Genomic DNA, 21,168 nt, shown 5'->3' on the forward strand with positions numbered 1-21,168 from the left:
CCAATCCTCCTAGCTACCCATCTTTTACCTGCTGTGGCACTGTGTAACCCCCTAGTCTCCCCGCTCTGACTGGGAATGGTAATGGTCCCACCACTGATCCTTGGGGTACCCCCACTCTGACAGGGAATAGGACATGTTCCCAACACTTCTGTCCAGACAGCCACCCCAGGCCCTCTAGAACCCATCAGGTCTAATAAGAGAGCCATGGTTCCTGCTCTATCTGATCTCTACTCTCTCCCATGTTAAGTGAAGGCAGCCACACACAGCACTGTAATAGGATACATTTCCATCCTGGGTTCAATTGGCAGTCCATCTCTGTGGAATTTAGCTCTCTAACACTTAAGAGTTACATGAGCCATGCTGCTCTCGGAGCACGGGAGCCACCAGATAGGCAATTTGGCAAGCCCGGGTGGACTCTGATAAGGAGACCAAGTTCCAATTGAAGCTGGATGGAAACCATGAGTGGGCAAAACCCATTCAATTGTACTTGTATAATCCTCTCCATGTTCACCGACTCTGTGAGAAAGATTAGGTCAGAGACAAAACCTGTGAGGTTTAATGCCATGGCAACAAAGACAGAAAAGGAGATGCCCAGTGCTTTAACATTGTCCACTTCTCTTTCTGCTGACATTGAGAGAACATCTTGAAAAAACATGCTCATGGACAGGACTCTATTTTGTCCTGGGATTATATGAATGTCCAAGTATCTAAGTATAGAGTACATTTTTTAAATTTGTATTTCTATTCGGAGCACGAGGGAGCCGAGATTAAAATAAGGGGGCTGGGAGCACCTTTTAATCAGCAGTCTTGTAATAAAGCTCTCGGGGAAGGCGTTTTACAGGCAGAAATCAGATTCTGACAAGCCAGTCACTCGCACTCCTTAGATTTATGGCATTAATCACTAAAATCCGAACATTCCGCACTTCCAGAAAGGTCTCTGTGAAGTCTTTAACTTGTTTTAACTTCAGCTGAATGGAGAAGGGCAGCCAACTACATGCACCACAGAGATGATCAGACAAAAGAGATGGATGAAAGGATATCTAACAGCACTCTTACTCTATTTTTACACTTCCTTTTGCAGTTTTGCGCAACATCCCAAAGGAGTAAGACCTTTCTGATTACGACAGACTAATCCACTAATCTCCTATTGTCTGTTATATAGATTTTGATCAATCAAATATTGTCCAAGGCTTAGATTCCATCATAGTAATCCCACATTTGGCTGGATATTTTCATCTAACTTCAATCATGTGCCGGTTCTACTAAACAAAAGTAGGATATAGGGAGGATGAGGAGTATTTTCCAAGAATACAGACATAAGCTAGCAGATAACCTCTCTATTCAATTTCCTAAACACAGGATCAGAACGCTGTGTTGTGGAAATGTGTGAAGGTGATATACCGTGACAGGAAAGCAAGGTCACACTCACTGTTATGGGGAGAAAGACGACTATGGCTGACCTCCCACCTAGAGCCACTCCAACTGAGGAATGTCAAGAGAAGAAGGGGAGAAACGCTATACCACAGGAGGACACGTTTGCAAGTCAGAATCAAACCCTGCGTTCATCTTTCGTGTTGTTCAACATTAGCTTGTAGGCCAAAGCATGCTCATTACAACGCACTACTAGGTGTAAGATTAAAGCACAAAACAATGCTTTATTGAAATACCTCTTAATATCACTGAGTACGCTGCAAGGCTCGGACCTTTGTTCTACGAAATCAAAGACGTAGATTGCAAGAGGACAGGGATGTCTTTGTATTCGAGAGCAGCATTGTGGGAGAAAAAAGGAGAAGGGGGGCGAAAATTGCCACACAAAAGACACATCCTCTCTTCTTTCCTCGACTGTTGATGTGATTGAGAGAGCTTGAGAGCTTCTGTGGGCTGAACTAAAAGCTTCTTTGGCTCACGGCTGCATCTATCACAACAAACTCCTCGTGCTGAAAAAAAATGGGGGACAGTTGCGGTGCAGGTGTGGGACTTGAAAATGCCAACAGTGTATTTTCTGTTCCCTCTAGTCTTTGAAGCATATCCAAAGGGCCTGTGAGTGGTCTCGGAAGAGCAGGCTAGCATGTCTCTGGTGATGACAGTCGGGTTACATTGGTCTGTGGCTCTTTGGTTTAGGTACTGTTGAGTAGCCTGCCTGATAATGCAAGGACAGGGATGGACACTGTTGGCCATTCAGAACTCCCCTCAGTTGATCAGGAAGACAATTGTCCTCCAATATACTCAAAATATATATTCTGTTAATAGGAAGTGCTGGTCGAATTGTGCCAGATATCTCCATTTCACTTCAATAGTTTCAATGCACTTTTCAGTTGACATCACATGAACATAGCTGATGACAAAGCACCATCTATCATCTGTGATTCTATGGTCTACTCACCTATACAGCATTCACTCACCTGACCCCACTTGGCTCTTAAACGCTAGGATTGAGGATAGGTACCTCTCACTAAACCACAGTTTCCAAGTCTGCAGTGCACTTTCCCATTGTACTCGTACGACTGTGCAATCTAGAGCCCATTGTGTGTAACATTGTCACCGTTCTAAACGGTAATCACTGGCTTAACTGACAGGGAGCTCAGCTGGATAGTAGGCCTGAGGAGTCTTCCACTGCACAACTAGTCTTCTTCACTATTCAGGAGCTGCAGCCTAAGTGTCCGCCGATGCTGCGAGACATTCAAAGTAATCCAGAGGAGGGGAGAGCACAATGGCAATTGGGCCTCGCCGCAGAAGAGTGCTTACTGTTTCCTTTATGTGTTGATTGCGCATAGAAAAACAGAACTTTGAATACTTGAAAGCATAATTGGAGCACTTCGGCATAATACCACTGAAAATGTCCCAATGGAAAGCAGGAGAGCAAAAACATTTTTGGGGTCAAAAGTTCCTTTTCAAAAGGATAATAATAATGAATAATGAAGAATTAGATGAGGATAAAAACGCTGGTGACAGAGGTGTAGGATGAAACCTAAAATCAGAACAACAATTCCAATCAGGAAACAGAAGAGGAGACAAAAATGTTTCTCTCTCTCCACAGCCCATGAAATGTTACCGCTGTGAATGAGGCATGAGTATGTGAGAGGCAGAGGGAAAGAAAAGGGGCGAGAGAGAGAGAACTACACTACATGACCAAAAGTATTTGGACACCTACTCATTGAACATCTCATTCCAAAATCATGGGCATTAACACAGAGTTGGTCCCCCCTTGGCTGCTATAACAGCCACCACTCTTCAGGGAAGGCTTTCCACTAGATGTTGGAACATTGATGCGGGGACTTGCTTCCATTCAGCCACAAGAGCATTAGTGAGAGGACAGTCAAGTTCTTCCACACCGATCTCGACAAACCATTTCTGTATGGACCTCGTTTTGTGCACGGGGCATTGTCATGCTGAAACAGGAAAGGGACTTCCCCAACCTGTTGCCACAAAGTTGGAAGCACAGAATTCTCTAGAATGCCATTGTATGCTATAGCACTAATATACTCAGCAAAAAAAAGGTCCCTTTTCAGGACCCTGTCATCCAAAGATAATTAGTAAAAATCCAAATCACAGATATTCATTGTAAAGGGTTTAAACACTGTTCCCCATGCTTTTTCAATGAACCATAAACAATTAATTAACATGCACCTGTGGAACGGTTGTTAAGACACTAACAGCTTAAGTGCCTACCTTCTGTAAGGTCACAGTTATGAAAAAAATTAAGAAAATAGGCCTATCTACTGTCCAGGGTCCCTGCTCATCTGCGTGAACGTGCCTTAGGCATGCTGCAAGGAGGCATGAGGACTGCAGATGTGGCCAGGGCAATAAATTGCAATGTCCGTACTGTGAGACGTCTAAGACAGCGCTACAGGGAGACGGGACGGACAGCTGATCGTCCTCGCAGTGGCAGACCACGTGTAACAACACCTGCACAGGAACGGTACAGCCGAACATCACACCTGCGGGACAGGTACAGGCTAGCAACAACAACTGCCCGAGTAACACCAGGAACGCACAATCCCTCCATCAGTGCTCAGACTGTCCGCAATAGGCTGAGAGAGGCTGGACTGAGGGCTTGTAGGCCTGTTGTAAGGCAGGTCCTCACCAGACATCACAGGCAACAACGCCCATTCACAGCTGATATACAAACACTGTACAGTACAGTCGTGGCCAAAAGTTTTGGGAATGACACAAATATTAATTTTCACAAAGTCTGCTGCCTCAGTTTGTATGATGGAAATTTGCATATACTCCAGAATGTTATGAAGAGTGATGAGATTAATTGCAAAGTCCCTCTTTGCCATGCAAATGAACTGAATCCCCAAAAAACATTTCCACTACATTTCAGCCCTGCCACAAAAGGACCCGCTGACATGTCAGTGATTCCCTCGTTAACACAGGTGTGAGTGTTTATGAGGACAAGGCTGGAGATCACTCTGTCATGTTGATTGAGTTCAAATAACAGACTGGAAGCTTCAAAAGGAGGGTGGTGCTTGGAATCATTGTTCTTCCTCTGTCATCCATGGTTACCTGCAAGGAAACACGTGCCGCCATCATTGCTTTGCACAAAAAGGGCTTCACAGGCAAGGATATTGCTGCCAGTAAGATTGCACCTAAATCAACCATTTATCGGATCATCAAGAACTTCAAGGAGAGCGGTTCGATTTTTGTGAAGAAGGCTTCAGGGAGCCCAAGAAAGTCTAGCAAGCGCCAGGACCGTCTCCTAAAGTTGATTCAACTGCGGGATCGGGGCACCACCAGTACAGAGCTTGCTCAGGCATGGCAGCAGGCAGGTGTGAGTGCATCTGCACGCACAATGAGGCAAAGACTTTTGGAGGATGGCCTGGTGTCAAGAAGGGCAGCAAAGAAGCCACTTCTCTCCAGGAAAAAGATCAGGGACAGACTGATATTCTGCAAAAGGTACAGGGGTTGGACTGCTGAAGACTGGGGTAAAGTCGTTTTCTCTGATGAATCCCCTTTCCGATTGTTTGGGGCATCCGGAAAAATGCTTGTCTGGAGAAGACAAGGTGAGCGCTACCATCAGTCCTGTGTCATGCCAACAGTAAAGCATCCTGAGACCATTCATGTTTGGGGTTGCTTCTCAGCCAAGGGAGTGGGCTCACTCACAATTTTGCCTAAGAACACAGCCATGAATAAAGAATGGTACCAACACATCCTCCGAGAGCAACTTCTCCCAACCATCCAGGAACAGTTTGGTGATGAACAATGGCTTTTCCAGATGGAGCACCTTGCCATAAGGCAAAAGTGATAACTAAGTGGCTCAGGGAACAACACATCGATATTTTGTGTCCATGGCCAGGAAACTCCCCAGACCTTAATCCCATTTAGAACTTGTGGTCAATCCTCAAGAGGCGGGTGGACAAACAAAAACACACAAATTCTGACAAACTCCAAGCATTGATTATTCAAGAATGGGCTACCATCAGTCAGGATGTGGCCCAGAAGTTAAATGACAGCATGCCAGGGCGGATTGCAGAGGTCTTGAAAAAGAAGGGTCAACACTGTAAATATTGACTCTTTGCATCAACTTCATGTAATTGTCAATAAAAGCCTTTGTCACTTATGAAATGCTTGTAATTATACTTTAGTATTCCATAGTAACATCTGACAAAAATATCTAAAGACACTGAAGCAGCAGACTTTGTGAAAATGTATATTTGTGTCATTCTCAAAACCTTTGGCCACGACTGTATATGCCGTACCATAACCGGACCACTGAATCTTACTCAAAGAGAGAGAGCAAGGAGGGAGAATGAGACAGAGAGACAGGAGTATAGGTAAAAAGAGAGAGCGAGTTTGAGAGAAAAGAGAGCAGAGGAAGACAGAGAATTGAAAGAGCCAAGAGGAAGAAAGAGTGAGAAAAAGAGAGTGATAGAAAGACAGATAAATATAGAGTTAGCCAAGAAAGAGAAAGAGAGATAGATAGGCGAGCATGGGAGTTGTGACAGTAAACAGCCCACGGGGCCTCTTACCCCCTTCCACCCATAAATCAATAACTTCAGCATTCCAGATACCTGGGAATTCATTCCCAGTCAAAGGGAGCGATGTTGTGTACACTTCACTTATGTCCTGACCACAGCAATAATTCCGCCCCTTTCCAATTCCCCGAGCATCGAACAGACAGCGGTAAAACAATAATTAATGAATGCCCTATAGGATGACTCCTGACCCCAGCATGGAGGAGGAAGAGAAAGAGAGAGCGTCTCTCTATTAAAACCCAGCAGAGAGGGGGTCTATAATTGGCCATTTAGAGTGAGGTCAACATCTCAACTACACAGGGGAGACACTGGCGGCCGCACACAGTAGCTCCTATCAGGCAGTGTACAAAGCAGTAGGGTCGGCATGGCCTAACTCAACTTGGATATGCTATCAGCAGAAAATTACTTCAAAACTAAGCATGTCACACCTTGCTATGACAAATACGAGGACAGAGATGACTGAATTAATATATACACCTCTATCTATTCTATTGGGACAACCCACACACACGTCATCCTAGCCAGAAGCAGCGCCTGCCACTGTGTGGGTGACAGCCCAAATCAGCTGACCTTCTGTTTACGATCCCTCTTTCCCTCCCTCCACCTCCTCCCCCATATCATCTCCTCTTCAGTGTCCCTCTTCCCCCCAAGGAGCCATTTGCCCTTCAGACTTCACAAGCGCCTTCCTTTGCACAATGCACCCTCCCGTCTGTCTGGCTGGATATCTGGAATACATTTTGAACACATTGATTTTCCCTCTTCCTACCTTGTAATTGATAGTGAGACAGTCAAAAGACTTAACAATCTTATCGATTAACCCGCGTTGCAGAAAAAAAACTCCCACCAGACAAATCACGGTTTATTTACGCAGGTAATCAGCTGCTGGAAGTAATGTATGTGTGTGTGTGTGTGTGTGTGTGTGTGTGTGTGTGTGTGTGTAGAGGAGAAAGCAAAGAGACTATCAGGTCTAGGAGTGTATTGTGAGTTGCTGATAAAGAACCTAGTCTCTCGATCAGGTCTAGGAGTGTATTGTGAGTTGCTGATAAAGCCGAGAGACAGTATAAAGTAGGGCTCATGCTGCTATGTGATTGTTGGTGGGTAAACAAATAGCCCAGTGACCAGACTGCAGGCAGGGAGATAAGGGCTAAAACTCCATGGCCACCAATGAAATACGGAGACTGAGATCAAAGTCAAACATACACGCACACAAACATGCAGTCTCACACCTGTAGTCACAAACTTTCATGAAGGAAGACACACATTGACACGGACCAATACATGAAGGCATGTACTGGTCCGCACAGGCACCCCCACACACCATCTGACCACTAGCGATAACTCTCTCTCACTGTCTCTGTGTGTATTGAACTACAGGCTCTTTTCTTCTTCAAGTCGCCTTTTATCGCAGTGAGAATGGTCCGGTTCAGTGTTATCAAGGCCAGACTTCAAATGATTAAAGTGAGGAACACGTGGCAGGGCCCACTGTAAATCCTCCAGATACGGCGTATGATAAAACCTGTGCTCGCTCAGGGAAACAGAAACTGATCAAAAGAAGTGAGAAATACATCCTTCCTGTGAAAAAAAAGCTGGCGCAATTTCCACAAAACAAATGCTATCTTCGGTCCTTCAAAGACGCACCACGCGGGGCTTCCGGTGACGCAACTTAGGAAATGGCTGCCTAGTTTTTCGTACTGCACATCGGTTGGGAATTTCCCCCCCAAATTCAAGTATTTACTCTGAGCATTATAATAACTTACGCAAAATGGAAAAGGGGAAAACAGGAAAAGGTCGTGGAGCTACAACAACAGCCCGTAACAAGACAGCAGAACATATAATTGTCGAAGAACCCGAAATGGCTAATGCTAGCGCAAATAAGATAGCAGCAGCAAAAGAACCTACATTTCGTGAGGTGATGAAGGAGGAATTGCGCGAGGCGCTCACAGGCTTACGAGAGGAACTTCGAGAAGATGTAAGAAAAGAACTAAATGAGTTCAAGAAGGACATTAACCAGAAACGGGAAGAAAACAAATTCGAACTTCACAGCATATCTACAAAAATTGGGGATGCAGAACAGCGCATTGGGGAAACGGACACATGGAACTTCGCAGTCAAGGAAATACTTGAACAGTCACTGAAAAGCCAACATGCACTACAGGCAAAAGTGACAGAACTCGAAGGTTTCTCACGTCGAAACAACATTAGACTTTATAACGTAGTAGAGGGCGCAGAAAAAGACTCTATGCCCAACTTCGTGGAGGGTCTATTCAAGGACATACTTGACGACGACACTGACCTGGGAATCGAGAGAGCACACCGAGCTCTGGCCTCAAAACCCCCCAGCGGCGCCCCATCAAGATCCATAGTAGTACAGTTCCTAAATTTCTCAGTCAAAGAGAAAGTTTACATGCTACCTGGAAAAAACCTGTTAACTTCCAAGGCCAACGAGTGTTCTTTGATCATGACTACGCGGGAGAGATACTGAAAAGAAGGAAAGAATACACCCCCATTAAGAAAGCACTTAAAGAGAAGGGTATTCGCTTCCAAACACCATACCCGGCAAAAATGCGGGTATTTCTGAAAAATGGCCCGGTTACATACGAGCATGCAGACGAGGCGGCTGAGGACCTGAAGTCAAGGGGCTTCCCAGTGGAGTATACCGCCAGGAGAAAGGCGACATCACCAGCGGAAAGACTCGAGCAGGCTCTCCCATGGATCGTTGTCAACAAGCAAGGTCATGGAGAAAGAGGGAAACCATCTCGGCGAGAGGACGTTCACATCCGAGAGAGACTCAGGCATTTCCAACGGGAAGATGAAAGACACTGAATCGAATTTAACAGAATTAATAGTTACCACAGCTGTTAAGACTTTGGGTTGTTACGGTTGACATTACAATAGATAAAATATCTCCCCTATTTTCCCCCAATGCTGAACAAGGGTGAGTAGCCAAAAGCATGTGTTCTTTATGAACACATTAAGTAGCGTCACGTTAATAACATATATATTAGCTAAGGATTAATGACACATTGACAACGGGGCGATAGAAGGGCATATCAAGGGGAGGATTCATGATATGCACGCATGACCGATATAGTTTTCACTTGTAATTAACCGATGTGTATAAGCGACGAAATAGGCGCCCTTATTATTTTCGCTTCCACCAGGTCTTGTTTGTGACTACGTCACGCATTTTCATATCTGAGCGAGGGGCCATCCTGCGGACAGGCTCATCCCCTCAAACCCCAGAGGCAAGAGACAGTCCTCTGACATGGGAGTCCAAATACCAAACTTTCCCACTTTGGTTTACTTTATTATTGTTCTTCAATTTTCGTTCATTTTTAGGTTCATGATAAGCAGGCAGATATGGTGCACAGTTTTTATTTATTTATATCGATGCATCATCGGGAATTTAAGGTCATAAGTCTCAATGTAAACGGACTGGGGAGTGCCATCAAGAGAAGTAAGGTATTAGCAAAGATGAAACGGGAGAGAGTTGACATACTATTCTGGCAGGAAACTCACTTATCCACACCTGAACACAAGAAACTCAAGAAAATGGGATATAGGAACACTTTTTTTTTTTCTTACAAAATGGGTAGAAGTGGAGTTGCAATCTTGATCCCAAATTCAGTTAATTTTGATTTTATGTCAGAAATAAAAGACACGGAGGGTAGATTTATACTTGTTAAATGTAAAGTGGATAACAAGGAAGTTACATTATTTAATGTATACGCACCCCCAGGGAGTGACATGGTCTTCTATAGGAAGGTGTTTGATTTAATTGCCACAGAAACCACTGGCACTCTTATCTGTGGAGGGGATTTTAACATAATTCTAAACTCAAAATTGGACAGCACAAATCAAAATAGGAAAATGAGCCTAGTTGCCAAAAAGATCAATAGGATACTGCAGGATCTAGGACTGCTCGATGTATGGCGTGACACCCACAAGACCGAATTACAGGAAACCCTAAGAAACTTAGAACGATCTCATAGTCAATACAAAGACCCTCTTATATTACGAGAGATTCAAAAGGTAAAACAGGAAATTGACCAGATTTATAGAGAAGAAGTAGAGAAAAAGCTTAGGTTCCTGAAACAACGATATTATGAAGCAGGCTCAAAGGCAACCAAATTACTAGCATGGAGACTCAGGAAACAACAAGCACAGAATACCATTTTTAAAATAAAAGACCCCACAACAAAAAAGATCACATGCAAATTAGATGAAATACAGAATGCATTTGAATCATATTACACAAATCTGTACAAGCAACCAGAGAAGGCAGATGCACAGACAATAGAGCACTTTTTGAACTCACTTGATCTCCCCTCAATTGGGACAGAGCAAAATGATAGACTAACTTTAGAAATATCCACCGAAGAAATTAATAAAGCAATATCTCAACAAAAAGTCAACAAGTCTCCAGGCACTGATGGCTTCCCTTCAGAATGGTTCAAGACCTTCAGAGAACAACTAACACCTCAACTTAAGGCCTGTTTTAACTGGACTCTGAGGGAGGGTGGTCTCCCACCGTCATGGAGAGAGGCCATCATATCTGTAATCCCAAAAGAGGGTAAAGATAAGAAAGAATGCAGTTCATATAGACCTATCGCAATTCTTAACACAGATTATAAACTATATGCATCAATAATAGCCAAAAGAATGGAGAACATAATCCCAGAATTGATTGACAAAGATCAAACTGGTTTCATACAAAATAGGCAGACACAGGACAATATAAGGAGAACACTACATGTCATGGACCACATTACTCAGAATAAGACAAGTGCAATATTAATCAGTCTAGATGCAGAAAAAGTATTTGATTCAGTGGGATGGGATTACCTATTCCAAGTTATGGAAATATTTGGTTTCAACAAAGAAGTGATACAGTGCATCAAAACACTGTATTCATGTCCGACCGCTAGAATAAAGATAAATGGACATTTGACACGAACGATAAAATTAGAGCGAGGGGCAAGACAAGGCTGTAATCTTTCACCCACGCTCTTCTCCTTGTACCTCGAACCGTTAGCACAGGCAATAAGACAGGACCCAACCTTAGAGGGAATAACAATAAGAGACAGTGAACATAAGATATGCATGTATGCGGATGACGTTCTGTTATTCCTTAAAGACCCAGGCTCAAGCGTACCAGATTGATGGATGTTCTACAAACATTTGGAACATATTCAGGGTATGTGCTTAACGTACACAAGACCCAAGCCCTAGTATATAATTATACCCCACAGGAAGAGCTGAAGAGTAGGTATAACTTCACCTGGACCTCTTCATCCATTAAATATCTTGGAGTATACCTACCAAAAGATACACCCAAACTTTATTGCATGAATTACGATCACATCAACAAGAAAATATATGATGACCTAGACAGGTGGAACTCACTTCCCTTAGATCTTAGTAGTAGAATTGAAACAATCAAAATGAACATCCTGCCGAGGTTATTGTATTTGCCCCAATCACTGCCCATAGAAATCCCACCTAAACAGTTTAGGGAATGGGATAAACGGATATCAAGGTTTATCTGGAACAGTAAGAGACCAAGAACTAGATATACAACATTACAATTACAAAAAAACTGTGGAGGTATGGCCTTACCAAACCTAAAAGAGTATTATGTGTCAGCCCAATTGAGACCCCTGGTTTGTTTGTGCAATTCAGAATACGAATCCAAATGGAAAAACATCGAGACTACTTTGACAGGGATACCCATACAGTCAGTTTTGGGAATTAAGGACATGGTAAAAGAAATATACAATAGACAAAATCAGTGGATTAATTTCTCTCTGAAGACATGGTTTAGGGTAGTTAAGCAAAATAATTTAGACAGAGAGATCAAACTGCTGAGTTGGCCCGCATACGACCCCAGCTTCATCCCTGCAACTCAGGACAGCAGATTTAAACAATGGACGCAGAAAGGCATCACATCATTCAGTACAATTATAAGGAATGGGAACCTAGATAACTTCCAGGACTTAAGTAAAAAACATGGCTTGGATAAACAAGATTTTTACAGATACCTACAAGTCCGACACTATTTCTTAAGGGAGATAAAAGTGACTGACCCTCAAGCACCTCCAAAATTAATCCAAGTATTCACTAACGCATACAACTTGGGGAGTAACAAAAAAACGATTTCAAATCTCTACTTGGGTATTCAATCCTCAAAGAAACATTCTACAAACTATATTAAAAAGAAATGGGAGGAGGAACTTAACATTGAAATAACTGATGAAACATGGTTGAACATATTAGAGACTCAACAAAGCTCCACCAACTCAAGGTCATGGAGAGAATTCTGTTGGAAGAATGTTATACGTTTCTTCATAACACCTAAACTGAAATCAAAACAGACTGGCTCACCACACCCTTGTTGGAGAGAATGCGGTCTATTGAGGGTGGATCACTCTCATATCTTTTGGTCCTGCCCCGCAATCGAAACTTACTGGGGAGAAATAAGATCTAACATTGGGAAAATAATGGGATTTGACATAGAACAAACATTCATTTCTTTGTACTTGGGTGAAATACCAGATAACTTACACAATAGAGAAAAGTACCTCTTGAAGGTCCTACTGGCAGCCAGTAAAAAGGCTATCACTAGGAAATGGCTACAAAAAGACCCTCCCACAGTGACACAATGGATAGACATTGTAGAAGAAATACACCACATGGAGCGTATGACCTTTGCTTTAAGAACTCAACAGGAGAGAGGTCAGGAATACTGGGAGAAATGAGTTTCATACTTGGAAAAGGTCTAATTCAAAGATGCTAATGTAACTAATATGATGATATGATGATGAAGGTATGAAGTGCAATGTAACTGACAGATCATTTTTGTTCTTTTATTTGTACTTTCTTTGTGTTCCTACAATAAAAACAAAGTATACAAAAAATAAGACGCACCCCGTTAAAAGGAAACAAAACTCAGAAACGACTTCCACACTTATCGCTCTCAGACAACAGGCCTAGGCCCTCCTTCCTTCCCTCCCTACCACCCCTCCCTCCTCTCTCCTCCCTACCATCTCCTGCTCTCCGCTGTCTCCCCACCTCTATTTTGGGGAGAACTATTGAGGTTGGACTCGGATGGTGAATACGTTTCTGGTCCGCTGAAAGCGTGGAGGAATTGCCGGCTGGCCAGGCAGAGAAATCAAATTAGCCAGTGTCTTCGGGTAGTGACATGCGTTCGCTACATTGGAAATTCACACCAGCCGTGCTGGAGGAGCGTGAGGAGAGGGGGGGATCAGTTTCTCTGGCAGAGGGGAAATGTCATGACTGAAAGAGTGAGAGGAGAAAGTGAGATCGAGATTGTGAGAAATTAGGGTGAAATAAGGGAGGGGTAGAAGAAAGGGTCAGAGCGAGAATGGCTTGACATCTGTTGGGACATGGCAGTCTCCCTCTGGGGTAATAGAGACTGCTGGCAATGGCCGTGGAAGATGGGGATTCGACATTTACATTTACATTTAAGTCATTTAGCAGACGCTCTTATCCAGAGCGACTTACAAATTGGTGCATTCACCTAATGACATCCAGTGGAACAGCCACTTTACAATAGTGCATCTAAATCTTTTAAGGGGGGGGGGGGGGGGCAGAAGGATTGCTTTATCCTATCCTAGGTATTCCTTGAAGAGGTGGGGTTTCAGGTGTCTCCGGAAGGTGGTGATTGACTCCGCTGTCCTGGCGTCGTGAGGGAGTTTGTTCCACCATTGGGGTGCCAGAGCAGCGAACAGTTTTGACTGGGCTGAGCGGGAACTGTACTTCCTCAGTGGTGGGGGGGCGAGCAGGCCAGAGGTGGATGAACGCAGTGCCCTTGTTTGGGTGTAGGGCCTGATCAGAGCCTGAAGGTATTGAGGTGCCATTCCCCTCACAGCTCCGTAGGCAAGCACCATGGTCTTGTAGCGGATGCGAGCTTCAACTGGAAGCCAGTGGAGAGAGCGGAGGAGCGGGGTGACGTGAGAGAACTTGGGAAGGTTGAACACCAGACGGGCTGCGGCGTTCTGGATGAGTTGTAGGGGTTTGATGGCACAGGCAGGGAGCCCAGCCAACAGCGAGTTGCAGTAATCCAGACGGGAGATGACAAGTGCCTGGATTAGGACCTGCGCCGCTTCCTGTGTGAGGCAGGGTCGTACTCTGCGGATGTTGTAGAGCATGAACCTACAGGAACGGGCCACCGCCTTGATGTTAGTTGAGAACAACAGGGTGTTGTCCAGGATCACGCCAAGGTTCTTAGCGCTCTGGGAGGAGGACACAATGGAGTTGTCAACCGTGATGGCGAGATCATGGAACGGGCAGTCCTTCCCCGGGAGGAAGAGCAGCTCCGTCTTGCCGAGGATTCGAGTCTTCCTTAAACACGCAGACACACACCACATCATACATGCACAATAGGTTTACAGTAGGACAGGAGGTTATGGGAGAAAAACAAGTGGCGAGGAGGGGTGGTGGGAGAGTATTGAAGCGCAAACCGCTCTCAATGGATATTAAGTTACAAAGTTATGTGTGCATTTTTTCTTGAACACACCAACTTTTCTCTCAAATTCAATAACTGTATGCTTGAGTATGGCGGAAAGTGTGCCTGTGTGTGAGCGCATGCACATGTCTGTGTGTATGAATCGGATTGGAAGTTTAAAGAACGTCCATCCATCTCTTTCCCAGAGGGTACCAAGGTCCCCTTAACCATCCTCTCCAATCACCAGAGAACCAATCCACGCTCTCCTGCTCACGTAATAGCCAAATAGCTTGGAGAGCCCGAGCACGACGAGCCTTCTTTGACACACCTGTCATATAATTATACAAAATGGCGGGTCAGGGGCCAAGGTTGCTCGTTGGTGGAGAAGATGGATGAAGCCTATTACCCCGGCCTTAAACCTCCAGGTAGGGACATCTCTGAATGGCAGAGGGAGGGAGGGATGGATGGGGAGAGGAATGACGCTGCCAGAGAATTGATATTCATCGCATTCCAGGGTCGGCAGGGGTGGGATTTTCGGCCTTACCCCCCACTTGTACGAGTATAATCAAATAAGTTAAAAAGGTGCAATATGCAGAAATCACTCCGCCATTTCCTGGTTGCTAAAATTCTAGTAGTTCGCCTAATTTCAGTTTATATGACAAAACAGAGCAAGTATAGTGTAGAGAATAATTGTACCATCTAAACCACTGTGAAATATATTTACCATAACCAACAATAGTATTTTCAGCTGTTTGAAGCTGATGTACAAAACCGAAAGCATCACAATTATTCAATTTAAAAACAACAGTAAGGAATGTATAAAGTGTGAAAGCCAGAGAAAAACGCCTGTAGCGTAGCTGTATCATAGCACAGAGTTAGCATGGTGTAGCTAGCATAGTGTAGCGTAGTGTGGTGCATCTTTCTACCTAAACTCCCTTCTGCTGTGAGCAGTGTTACGGAGCAGCAGCAGGCCTCTTGTGATGCACTAAGTGCTCTGGGAGGGAGAATAAAGGTATTAGTCCCGGATGAGAGGAAACAAATTGGCCGTGTCTGTGGCAGCCACGCTCCTACCCCGACACAGGGGTGTGTGTGGCTTAGTGTGTGTGAGCGAGCAAGAAAGGCAGCCAGTTCATCCTGCATGCAGACTCCAAAGCCTTGCATTAAATGACAGCCTCAATTCTCAGGCTCATTCTGGATTTTGCATTAGAAGAACGATAGAATGATAGAGTTGGTCCCACCTCCACTCTTCTGGGAAGGCTTTCCACTAGATGTTGGAACATTGCTGCGGGGACTTGCTTCCATTCAGCCACAAGAGCATTAGTGAGGTCGGCACTGATGTTGGGCAATTAGGCCTGGCTCGCATTCGGCGTTCCAATTCATCCCAAAGGTGTTCGATGGGGTTAAGGTCAGTGCTCTGTGCAGGCCAGTCAAATGTTTCCACACCAATCTCGACAAACTATTTCTGTATTGAACTCGCTTCGTGCACGGGGGCATTGTCATGCTGAAACAGCAAAGGGTCTTCCCCAAACTGTTGCTACAAAGTTGGAAGCACAGAATCGTCTAGAATGTCATTGAATGTCACTTTACAGTTGGCACTATGCATTGGGGCAGGTAGCGTTCTCCTGGCATCCGCCAAACCCAGATTCGTTCGTTGGACTGCCAGATGGTGAAGCGTGATTCATTACGCCCGAGAATGCGTTTCCACTGCTCCAGAGTCCAATGGCAGCGACCTTCACACCACTCCAGCGAACACTTGACATTGCGCATGGTGATCTTAGGCTTGTGTGCGGCTGCTCGGCCATCGAAACCCAGCTCCCGACAAACAGTTGTTGTGCTGACGTTGCTTCCAGAGACAGTTTGGAACTTGGCATTGAAAACATTTTCAATACATTCAAGAACAGGATTGTTTTTTTGTTTTTTTTGAGAAACTCGGCTGTCCCGTTCTGTGAGCTTGTGTGGCCTACCACTTTGCGGCTGAGCAGTTGTTGCGTCCACTTTACAATAACAGCACTTACAGTTGACCGGGCAGCTCTAGCAGGGCAGAAATTTGATGAACTGGCTTGTTGGAAAAGTGGCATCCTATGATGGTGCCACGTTGAAAGTCACGGAGCACTTCGATAAGGCCATTCTACTGCCAATGCTTGTCTATGGAGATTGCATGGCTGTGTGCTTGATGTTATACACCTGTCAGCAATGGGTGTGGCTGAAGTAGCTGAATCCACTCATTTGAAGGGGTGTCCACATACTTTTGTATATATAGTGTAGATCGATAGATAACTTGTAAACTAGTCTGGTTCTCCACCTTAGGAGGTCTTTATAGCTGTTCTGGTACAGCACAGGGGGAGATAACACTGTGTTTGACTGACAGCAGTCCTCTTTTTCACACCCGGCGAGATGTGTGATACGCTGTCAGACCCCTGCACAGCCTTGCAGCACAGATTCTCATGGGTGCGTTCGAGCGTTGCGGAGACTAAACTCCGGCGCAGGCGAGCGGAGAGGGAGATGGCGAGATGTCACTGATTCTTCCCAGGGATACCAGAGACACAGAGGAACAGCTGTTGTCACTGAGACCAGTTCTCTGTGTGTGTGTGTGTGTGTGTGTGTGTGTGTGTGTGTGTGTGTGTGTGTGTGTGTGTGTGTGTGTGTGTGTGTGTGTGTGTGTGTGTTTGTGTGTGTGTGTGTGTATGCGTGTGTACGGAGTGCTTTAAAAAAATAAAGGGGCTTAGTATCGACGACAACACAACAGGAAGAGTGTTGTTCCGCTCGGATGTGCGTTTCATGTTGGTGTACCGCCGTCCTGATCTCACTGTCACTCATCTCTACTACTGTGCTATTCACTTCAGAGTAGCTCGGCACACACACACACACACACACACATTTATTGTTTTTTGAAAACCCTTGTAAAAAGAGCGAGAGACAGAATGATTTCAACAGTATCAACACAGCCATCTGGGTAATGGCATCCGGCTTTCATCCTTATCAAAGCCCCGCTTCAGATCAGGTGGAAGCAGCCAATAATGACGGCTTTTTGACAACCGACAATCAAAACTCAATTACTCTCTGTGAGTGCTCTCCTGTATACCGCTATCCATCCCCTCTTCTCCTCTCCCCCTGATCTTCCCCTATTCATAATGGTAGGAGGACACAGAGGCACATCTGCTACTAAAACCACCAATCCCATTCTGTACATACACCCCATGGTTTAGAGGTTCTATAACCGATATTAGTGGTTGTATTGAGGAGTGTGTGTGTGTGTGTGTGTGTGTGTGTGTGTGTGTGTGTGTGTGTGTGTGTGTGTGTGTGTGTGTGTGTGTGTGTGTGTGTGTGTGTGTGTGTGTGTGTGTGTGTGTGTGTGTGTGTGTGTGTGTGTGTGTGTGTGTGTGTGTGTGTGTGTGTGGCTCCTCATCCATTGTAGTGAACGGCTTTATAGCGTCACCCTTGGTGAAGTCAGAGTCACCATTACATTGGTGGTAAGCCCGAGAGCGTGGCCGTGACACCTGCAGCTCGTTAAAAGATCCAGACTGGGAGCCCAGGGAGGGGAAGTTTACAAATTACCAAATGAATATGTTGTGGAACACATCCTCTTCTTCCATCGTCCCACTAGGGTCTGTCAGTGTAACTCCATTTATTATTCATGTTATTACATGACATATTAACACCTCAATTAAGGAGACGTCTCTCACCATCACACCGTGTCATCGCTAAAACAAGCTAAGACTTAAAAGGATTCATGCCGTGTTATTGTTGAAATAAATGGCTTGTCCGAGTCTGTTAAATAAGGCAAAGCACACACCAGCTTCCAGACGTTTTCTGTCTTTCTGAATTACGTGCCGCGACCACAGTGATGTGACGATGGACTGACCACACACATGTAGAGACTGACAGGATGGAAGGATGGATGAATAGATGGAGGGAGGAGAAGTGTCAGCTCCATTCATCCTCTCTCCCTCTCCACTCGCCCTGACACGGCTCTGCAGAGCGAGACGAGACATGTTTCAAATCTGTTCTCATCAGGAAGAGGCCATGTTTCCTCTAAAGGTCAGACCCCTGGACTGGCAGAGCTGTGTGTGCATGTGGTGTGTGCGTGTGTGTGTGCGTGCCTCCATGTGCAACAACCTCTCTCTCAACGTCAGCAAGACAAAGGAGCTGATCGTGGACTACAGGAAACGGAGGCCCACATCCACATGGATGGGGCTGTAGGTCGAGAGCTTCAAGTTCCTCGGTGTCCACATCACTAAGGAATTATCATGGTCCACACACGTGACGAGGGCACGACAACGCCTCTTCCCCCTCAGGAGGCTGAAAAGATTTGGCATGGGTCCGCAGATCCATAAAAAGTTCAACAGCTGCACCATTGAGAGGATCTTGACTGGCTGTATCGCCGCTTGGTATGGCAACTGCTTGGCATCCGCCCACAAGGTGCTTCAGAAAGTAGTGCGTACGGCCCAGTAAATCACTGGGGCCGAGCTACCTGCCATTCAGGACCATTAAACCAGGCGGTGTCAGAGTTAGGCCCTTAAAATTGTAAAATAAAATTGTTGTACTTTTTAACTGCATTGTTGGGAACGGGTTCACTTGTCTTATTCGGCGCATTTTACAAATAACATTTGATTTGATACGATGTTGTTACTGTTTATTATCTATTCCGTTGCTTAGCCACTTTATCCCTACCTATATGTACAGTTGAAGTCGGATGTTTAGATACACTTAGGTTGGAGTCATTAAAACTCATTCTTCAACTACTCCACAAATTTCTTGTTAACAAACTATAGTTTTGGCAAGTCGGTTAGGATGTCTACTTTGTGCATGACAAGTCATTTTTCCAACAACTGTTGACAGAGATTATTTAACTTATAATTCACTGTATCACAATTCCAGTGGGTCAGAAGTTACCATGTTTCCTCTAAAGGTCAGACCCCTGGACTGGCAGAGCTGTGTGTTGACTGTAAGTTGACTGTGCCTTTAAACAGCTGGGAAAATGTCTGTAAATGATGTCATGGCTTTAAAATCTTCTGATTGACTCAAATGATGTCAATTAGCCTATTGGAGGTGTACCTGTGGATGAATTTCAAGGCCTACCATCAAACTCCTTGCCTCTTTGCTTGACATCATGGGAAAATCAAAAGAAATCAACCAAGACCTCCACAAGTCTGGTTCATCCTTGAGAGCAATTTCCAAATGCCTGAAGGTACCACGTTCATCTGTACAAACAATAGTACGCAAGTATAAACACCATGGGACCACACAGCCGTCATACCGCTCAGGAAGGAGATGCGTTCTGTCTCCTAGAGATGAACGTACATTTGTGCAAAAAGTCCAAATCAATCCCAGAACAACAGCAAAGGACCTTGTGAAGATGCTGGAGGAAACAGGTACAAAAGTATCTATATCCACAGTAAAACTGTAACGGCGGTCCTCCTCCTCTTCGACCGAAAAGGAGGAGTATTGAGGGAACCAAGGCGCAGCGAAGTTTGAACACATATTTATTTAACAAAGACACGAACTTGTATGAACTAACAAAACAACAAAACGGTGAAGACAGACCTATACGACGAACTTACATAAAACAAGAAGAACGCACGAATAGGACAATTAGACTACACAAACCGAACAAACCGTAACAGTCCCGTATGGTGCAAACAATTACACAGACACGGAAGACAATCACCCACAACGAACACTGTGACAACGCCTACCTAAATATGACTCTTAATTAGAGGAACGCCAAACACCTGCCTCTAATTAAGAGCCATACCAGGCAACCCAAAACCAACACAGAAACAGAAAACATAGAATGCCCACCCAACCTCACGTCCTGACCAACTAACACACATAACAAACTAACAGAAATAGGTCAGGAACGTGACAAAAACGAGTCCTATATCGACATAACCTGAAAGGCCGCTCAGCAATGAAGAAGCCACTGCTCCAAAACCGCCAAAAAACAGCCAGACTACGGTTTGCAACTGCACATGGGGACAAAGTAATACTTTTTGGAGAAATGTCCTCTGGTCTGATGAAACAAAAATACAACTGTTTGGCCATAATGTTCATTGTATGTTTGGAGGAAAAAGGGGGAGGCTTGCAAGCCGAAGATCACCATCCCAACCGTGAAGCACGGGGTGGCAGCATCATGTTGTGGGGGTGCTTTGCTGCAGGAGGAACTGGTGCACTTCACAAAATAGATGGCATCATGAGGTGGGAAAATTATGTGGATATATTGTAGCAATATCTCAAGAGATCAGTCAGGAAGTTAAAGCTTGGTCGCAAATGGGTCTTCCAAATGGACAACGACCCCAAGCATTCTTCCAAAGTTGTGGCAAAATGGCCAAAGGACAACAAAGTCAAGGTATTGGAGTGGCCATCACAAAGCCCTGACCTCAATCCTATAGAAAATTTGTGGGCAGAACTGAAAAAGAGTGTGCGAGCAAGGAGGCCTACAAACCTGACTCAGTTACACCAGCTCTGTCAGGAGGAATGAGCCAAAATTCACCCAACTTATTGTGGGAAGCTTGTGGTAGGCTACCCGAAACATTTGACCCAAGTTAAACAATTTAAAGGCAATGCTACCAAATACTAATTGAGTGTATGTAAACTTCTGACCCACTGGGAATGTGATGAAAGAAATACAAGTTGAAAGAAATAATTATCTCTACTATTATTCTGACATTTCACATTATTAAAATAAAATGGTGACCCTAACTGACCTAAAACAGGGAATTT

The 21,168-nt window shown here is 44.7% G+C and overlaps 1 protein-coding gene across 8 annotated transcripts in view; it reads right to left on the reverse strand.

Annotated features, from left to right (window-relative positions):
* Positions 1 to 21,168, reverse strand: part of LOC129859197 (receptor-type tyrosine-protein phosphatase mu-like) — a 306,071-nt gene that overhangs the window by 129,922 nt on the left and 154,981 nt on the right. The window lies entirely within an intron of this gene.

This window comes from Salvelinus fontinalis, chromosome 7 (assembly GCF_029448725.1).
Source record: "Salvelinus fontinalis isolate EN_2023a chromosome 7, ASM2944872v1, whole genome shotgun sequence".
Lineage (NCBI taxonomy): Eukaryota > Metazoa > Chordata > Actinopteri > Salmoniformes > Salmonidae > Salvelinus > Salvelinus fontinalis.